This window comes from Lactuca serriola, chromosome 9, assembly GCF_051521515.1.
Source record: "Lactuca serriola cultivar US96UC23 chromosome 9, Lser_US96UC23_V15, whole genome shotgun sequence".
NCBI classification, from domain to species: Eukaryota; Viridiplantae; Streptophyta; class Magnoliopsida; order Asterales; family Asteraceae; genus Lactuca; species Lactuca serriola.
Genome location: NC_136416.1, coordinates 18,563,727 through 18,571,808, shown reverse-complemented (window position 1 = coordinate 18,571,808; position 8,082 = coordinate 18,563,727).

Below are 8,082 nucleotides of genomic sequence, written 5' to 3'. Positions count from 1 at the left end.
AAACCATTCATAGCCAAGAACCATACATAACCGACTTATCCATAATCAAGTAAGGTGCTATGTGCCAAACATAGTCTTGCCATTATGCCACGGGCCGCGCGTGGTCTTCCTGGTCATGCCTGGGCCGCTCCATGGGTCTTACAGACAAGTGCCAAGGTCCACCCCATGGTCTTACAGACATGTGCCAAGGGCCACCCCCTGGTCTTTTATGCAAGTATCACAAAGACAATCGTACATACTACTCTACTCAGCTAAACAGCATACAGTGTGCCAGAAGCCACCTCCTGGTCTTTCATATACAATAGCATACAATGCGCCAGGAGCCACCTCCTGGTCTTTCATACAGATTGCCTAGGGCTAACCCCCGGGTCTTCCTGTCATACATAATAACATACTGTGCGCCAGGAGCCACCCCCTGGTCTTTCATGCATATTGCCTAGGGCTAACCCCCGGGTCTTCCTATCATACATAATAACATACTGTGTGCCAGGAGCCACCCCCTGGTCTTTTATGCATATTCTAAATGGGCCAGCATTGGTGCCTTAGACCCATACAAACAGTGAGGAGACTCACCTTGCGCTGCTGAACTCTGCTGATAATCCTCTGGCTGCTGACCGACAACTCTCTGAACTCCTGCTCCACTCGCTCCCCAAGCTACCAATGTCAAAGCAACACTGAGTCTAACTGACCCCCGAAAGACAACCAAGTCAACTCAGGTCAAAGTCAAAGTCCTGGTCAAAGTCAACCTTCCAGGTCAACCCTACTCGCCGAGTCCACTTACTGACTCGCCGAGTTCTTATGCTCAAAGTCCTTCCAGTCGCGACTTGACTCGCCGAGTCTACAGATTCCCGAATCCTGTCCTGACCAACTCACTGAGTCCTTGCTCGACTCGTTGACCCGAGTCTTAACTCGAAGGGTTTGGGACCACGCGACCTGACTCGCCGAGTCACAGAACAGACTCGCCGAGCACAAGGCAATCTTCAACCAACTCGCCGAGTTGTTCATCCAACTCGCCAAATCCATGCCCATCTTCATCCAACTCGACGAGTTGTTCATCCCACTCGTCGAGTTCCTCTTCATCTTCAAGATACTCGCCGAGTCCACTCGAAGGACTCGCCGAGTCCATTCAGATCTACATACATGCAGAGGACTTTCGAGTCATGCATGGACTCCAAACTGTAGATCTACCCTTCCTAAGCCTATCCCCCACGTAAAGTTGCAAACTTTACGTGTAGAGAGGGAGATCTAGGCAATAAGCACCATAAACTAGGGTTTAAGGCCAAGGGGATTCAAAATCGACTCAAGGGTTGATACTTTATGCTTCTCCAGTCCATAACACACTTGGATCTGAAGTAGCAACTCCAGATCCGACTCCTAACTCAAAGTAATATCATTATGGCTAAAGAGCCCCAACAACCACACATAAATCTAGATGCAAAAAGGGTCCAGGAACTAGTTTATACCTCCAAAAGCTCAGAAATGTCTTCCCAATCCCGGATCTACGGCCCCCTTCTTGCACTCTCAAGATTCTTCTTCTTTCTCCAAACTAAATGCACTCTTGAAGGAAATAAATGGCTCAAATAGAGGATATGGCGGCTAAGGTTCGATATCCAGGGCATAAGAGGCAGTAAGGAACCCTAGGAAGAAGATTAAGACGTTTATATAGGCTCCAAGTCCCGAATTTAGGGTTTTCCTTGCACAGACCCTACTCGCCAAGTCGTCTTGGCCGACTCGCCGAGTTGGTCACTTAATCCTCGACTCGGATCCCGCTCGGACTCGCCGAGTTCCTCCTTGGACTCACCGAGTCCCTCCTAAATTTAGGGTTTTCTTTCCTTTCTTGGCCTTCAAAACTTTGGGTGTTACAGACACATCCTAATTTCTTCCATGCCTAGTCCAAGAGGCTACTTAGCCCAATAGTCAACTATCACACATTTGACAGTTTAAGTCCCTATTATTAAATTAATGTCTTTTTGCCACATAATTAATTTCTTAATTAATTCTTGTCTAATATTAATTTAATTATATGATTTCTCCATTAATATATTATTCATATAATATATTAATAAATCATAATAACCTCTTTCTTAATAAATCATCTTGTTGCTTTGGTGAAGGCAACCCAAAGGACCATGCACAACCGGGTCAAGTACTTACCAAATATAGTTACGGCCTTAGACACTAATCCAAAACTTCTAACTATAGGGATAATCCCACATATAGTTAATATCTACATAAAAAACAGGCCCATTCGATTTTTTCATTCAAGTTTTTTCACCTTGATCGTGCCTAACAATCATCGGTCAACTCCAAACACTTATCCCTTCAGTTTAACCATTCAAGTTTTTCACTTTGATCGGTCCGAGCCATGAATCCATTCGGACCACTAAATTTTGAGTCACAATCTAATAGTTTCCCACCTTGAATTGAATTGTCTTCAACCATCAAGCATTCTCAATAGTCATCTCCTTCCTGACAGTGTTCCCCCGAAGGGACTTACCTCCTTTATGATAGGTTTTTTTATATACTTCCTAGATTAATTACATGGCAGTGGAAACAAAGAATTATAATCTAAGAAAAGAAAACTCTAAAACCTACAAGGATACTAACTTAATTGATGTTAACACCATTAAGGTTTTTTCACTTTGATCGCTTCGAGCCATGAATCCATTCGGACTGCCGAATTCTGAGTCACACTTTAATAGTTCCCCACATTGAATTGAATTGTCTTCAAACATCAAGCATTATCAAGAGTCATGTAACATCTGATTTTTAGGTATTTACACATCATTGGTCCTTATGTAAAAAATTGTTGCATTTTTAGCCCATATGTTGGGCGTACGTGAGGTACGCGCAACATATCTAATTGAGACTTGGAACGTGGGGTTCTCCCTAGTACAGTGGGCATACTTGTAGTACATGGGGCGTACTATCCCACACCTTAAACCCTAAATTTTTGGGTTTTTTCCCTATTTAAACAACCTTATACCTCCCTTGGACCCTCTACAGACAACAGCCACTCCTTCCAAACCCTAATCTCGAGTCTCATCCTTGTGTGTGAAGATATTGAGGCTTTTGGTGATTTTGGTGCTTTCTTGTTGAAGAAGAAGGCCATTGAAGAAGGTGATGTTTCATGCAAGCTTGTGGATCCATAAACTACCTTACATTGTGTATCTTTTAAAGGTATAAAGTCCATACCTTGCTAATGTTCTCTCTAGATCTATTTTGATGGGTATTTTTGAACTTTTTGTCCTAAAGCTTGGACCTTTGTGAGTACGGGTAACTCCAGAGCATTTTGGTTGTCCTTTTAGATGTTTGAGAGTGCGTTGATTCATAAAAATGGTTGCTTGATCGTTTTCGTTTGCCCATGCATGAGTTAAGTGAATTAGAGTGTTATAGAAGTTAAGGTTTTGCGTTTTGTGCCCTATCTAGCCATGAAAAAGGCTTAAAGTCAATGACTTTATGGGTTAAGACATTCTATAGAGGTCAGATCTAAAGTTAGAAAAAGTTTCTTAAAGGATTGAGACATAAAATTTGGAGATTTAGGACTAGGCAGAGTACGTTGGGTGTACTCCTGGCTACCCCCCCCCCCCCCCCCCGCATAGCCAAGTCCATCCCTATTTTTGCTGATTCAATATGTACGCCCTGCGTACGGACCGACGGACCGAGAAGGTGGAATTGTTGACTTTTGGTCAAAATATTTAGGGTTTTGGACCATGGAAGGGCAAAATTGTTTTTTTGCCCTTCAGGGGCGTAGTTGTGGGATTTGGACCTGTGATTCAGGTTATAAACTTAATTGATTAGGGTTATGTAGCACTTGGTTTTTAAAGTGCTTCGTTGCTAGTGGCTGCAACCCAATCATCAGTTGTCATAAGGGTTAGGGCATTGGGAAAGGAAGGATTTGGCCCATTTCGAATGTGGGTGTTAGGGTATACATGACCCAAGTGTTTGATTGTGTCTTCGGAGGCCAAGGGTGTGATAGTAATTTGACATATCGACCTTCTAGGGATTTTGGGTTCTTGTTCGGAAATTTGTTAGGTAATGATGAGTTGTTAGAAGCGTAGGGCTTCTCACCACCATTTCGTGGATATAAGATTCGTTGGAAACGAACCTCGGATGAGGAAGTTATGACACTTTGAAGCTATTGGCAATATTGGTCTCTAATGGAGATAAGTGACAAGGCAATCACATGCATGAATGGTGGCATGCGCGAGAGTACGCCAAGCGTAAGCTGGGGTACAACTAGCGTAGAAGGGATAAGTGGACGCTGGTGTGGGAGGCGTACGCCCAACGTACACGAAGTAGGCCCAACATACGTTCAGAGTCCCAAAACCCTAATTTTTAGGGTTCAACACTATATAAAGAACATTATGTCTAAAAGGTCAGCCTCCCTTTCACCTTAAAGAAATTACTACGAAACCCTAATCCATACTTGAGTGATCTTGGAGCTTAGAAGGCCTTTTGAGAGCATTTTGGTGTGTTGGATCCATTCTCAAAGGAACTAAAGGTCAAGGCAAGGTGTTGGTGCAAAGGAGAAGTTGTGGATCTGGGATTTTTGCTTCATTTCAAACCATTTCAAGGTATAAAGTTATGAGCTTGATGGTTATTCTCATATATCATTTTTAGGATTGGGTTTATGGACTCTTTTGGTCCCATGGATGAAGTCCCTTGGTTTCATGCATGAGTCAAGGTCACTTTCATGGAAGTAGAATGCCAATTTTGGAGTTTAGGTTTGTATGGGGCATGCAAAGCCACCAAGTAATCGACTTTATGGATTAAGACCCTTCAATGGACTCAGGGTTAAAATGGTCATTTTACCCTAAGAAGGATTAATGGTTTTTGACTAAGTGTTATTTTGGTAATGATAGCTCGGGGAGTCGTCGGAGCAGCCGTTAGAGATTCCTTACCATGAGATTCTGCATTCAGCTTTGCAAGGTGAGTTTCCTCCTGGTTGAATGGGTCGAAGGCACCAATGTCGGCCCGTATTTATGTTTATGTGTTTCCAGCAGTATTGCAAAACTCGGGCTACTCGGCCGATTACTCGGAATCGGCCCTCCACCGAGGGGAGTAATGTGAACTCGGAAAAAAATACTCTGATTAATTCAAACTTGGTCAAAAATCGGTCAACATCTCTCTAACTCGGGCCTACTCGGTCAAACTCAGCCAACTCGGTCAAAGGCTCAAAACTGTCATACAAAGAGAAAAAAATCAAGAATTTCAAGATTAATATGTATAATACACTTAATGATTTATTATTTAACACACACATGTGATTATTACTACATATATATCTTAAATTTTCAGAAATTATATTTGAAGTGAGACATTTGTGTGTATTTCAGTTTTTATGTATTCACATGTATCTAATTTTGTTATATATTTCAATCAAATTATGATTTTAACTTATGATTTTAACATATATAATTTTCCTAAAAATATTTCTACATGAATTATCGAATCTGAGTACTCCCGAGTACTCGCTACTCCCCACTCGGCCGAGTAGGTACCGAGTAACGAGTTCTACAACCCTGCTCCCGAGTACTCGCTACTCCCACTTGGCCGAGCAAGTACCGAGTAGCGAGTTCTACAACCTTGGTTTCCAGATTACGACCTGAAGTCGGGCGATGCCCAAGGAATGTCTGTATGGTTTTCGGATTACGGTCCAATGTTGGGCGGGGCACAAGGAATGTTTATATGTATGTTTCTGGACTACGGTTCGATGTCGGGCGATACCCGATGAGCGAATGCATGTTTAGTTATACTTGTTGTCTTTGAGATACTTGTATGTGCCTGGTAGGGAGGTGAGTGTGGGTGTGGTCCCATATCTCATCACCAGTTAAGTGTGGACGGGGTTCCATATCTGATCCTTAGCAGAGTAGGGATGGGGCCCATGATTAGCGAGGCCTTAGGACTGGAACATGTAATATTGTGTATGATTCTTTATGTGCTATCATTATTATATGATATTATTTGTATGTGTATAGCGGGCGGGGCCTAGTGACATGTGGGGCCTAGGAGAAAAAGATCTATATACCGAGCGGGGCCTGATGTTGGACACTGTCCGATGCCGGACGGGGCCCGATGGAGGGACAGGGGCCCAATATAGGTGATTATGTGTATGGTATGTGGTAGTTTGGGGAGACTCACTAAGCTCCGTGCTTACGGATTTCAGTTTTGGTTTCAGGTACTTCCAGTTGCAAAAAGAATGGCTCGAGATGACTGCATCGCACACACCATGATGTTTAGCCTGGGATGTTTACTCTGATGTTTTGATTTGGAAACTCTAATAATAATGTTTACTTTGAATCATGTTTTGATGGAATGGTTTGATAACTATGGTTTTATTAATAATTAAAAATGAAATTTTTTGGTCATTATTTTTGGGATGTTACAGGTCACTTGTTGTGTTTATTAGGCGGAGTCTATTTCCGGCAGTTCGGGAGTGAGATTTACCAGACATTGGTATTAGGTGAGTCTCCTCACTTATTCTTACCTGTATGGTAGGATAGTTGTGTAGATATATATGTGATGACCAGCTGGGTCTAGGTGTTGCTACTGTGATATGTGATACTGTGTGATGAGACTTCAAGTAGTCTCCAGGGTTGTAGATAACCCACCAAGTGTGCTATTTGCCTACTGAGACTTCAGGTAGTCTCCAGGGTTGCTGATAACCTATAGTTGTTTATTTGTGTTGCATTGTGTGTGGTATTTTGGGGAACTCACTAAGCTTCGTGATTACTGTTGTTGATTAGGATTAGTTAAGAACACTTAACCCATTAAGGACATAATCCATTAAGTCCATCACTCTACTAGGACTTCCACAACCGGTATTTGCTCAATCACTGGGGGTTGGTTTCTGTTCCCATTTGCATTCACATTTCCGCTACGCGTCCTTGCCATCTTGATCTATACACCGAATAAGGTGAATCTTTATCTTTATTTAGGATTGATGTTCAAATCATCCTTATCTCTCCTAAACGTTTACATGCTAGTTCTAATATCGTAGTTAAACGCTTAGAATCCTAAACACATAAGGTTTCCTGATCCGGTCGGCAATAGACCATAGATCCGAACAAATAGCAGCATATCATGCACAAAACATTTAGCACATAAAAGCATTTTAGGCATAATTCCTAAAATAAGCTAGTGCTCACACCTCACAATCATCGCTTAGCATTCTAAGTTTAAGTCTAGAAATAAATCCATATTCCTAGTTCGCTTAAACTAATGCTCTGATACCAATTGTGACATCCCCATTTTTACGGCCAGAAAAGACCGATTTTGTTTATACTTTATAAAAATCAGAGTATCTCTTTTAATAAAAATGTTGCGGAATTTGTTTCCAGAAAAACATGATAATCGCGTTATCAAAGCATTTCTAAAGAAATATATTTTTATTCACTTTTAAAACTTTTGGGATGTCATCGTCAATACAAAAACATAAGCATAAACAGAACTTACATTAATTTACAGTAGTGATCTACATCTCTTTTAAATCTCTCAGTGTAATGTGACTTCATATCAATACATGTGATATAAATAAATTGAGTGGGTCAGGTTGGGAAACCTGGTGAGTACATAGGGTTTTCAACCCTCAATAATATAATTATTATGTTTAAACAATCAAACAATCAACCCAATTACCCATCCTCATCATCTTCTTTATTCTTAAGGATCTACCTTAAGAATCAGCTATTTCTCATTCATTCATTCCTAAGGATCATCCTAAGGAAACAACATGAAGTCCATTGTTGCCAATGACACATTGGTCAAGCGCAGCTGCTGATATTATCACTTAGGCACAACTGCCAGAATTGGGACATTTTCTAGGAGGCGCTTCTGCCGGTATTGACCTTTAAATGCTACTGTCATGGTCATAAGGCTCCCTATTAGGCGCATCTGCCGATATTATCCTTAGAGCGCAGCTGCTAGGACGTTTACCGTAGATCTAAAACATCTACGGGTTGTGGCGCAGCTGCCAATGCTCATCTATAGGGTACTAGGTCCATTGCTGCCAATGTATACCTATAAGGCACTAGGTCCGTACTACTAATGTTCCTCTATTTCAGCTTTTATTCCTCATCA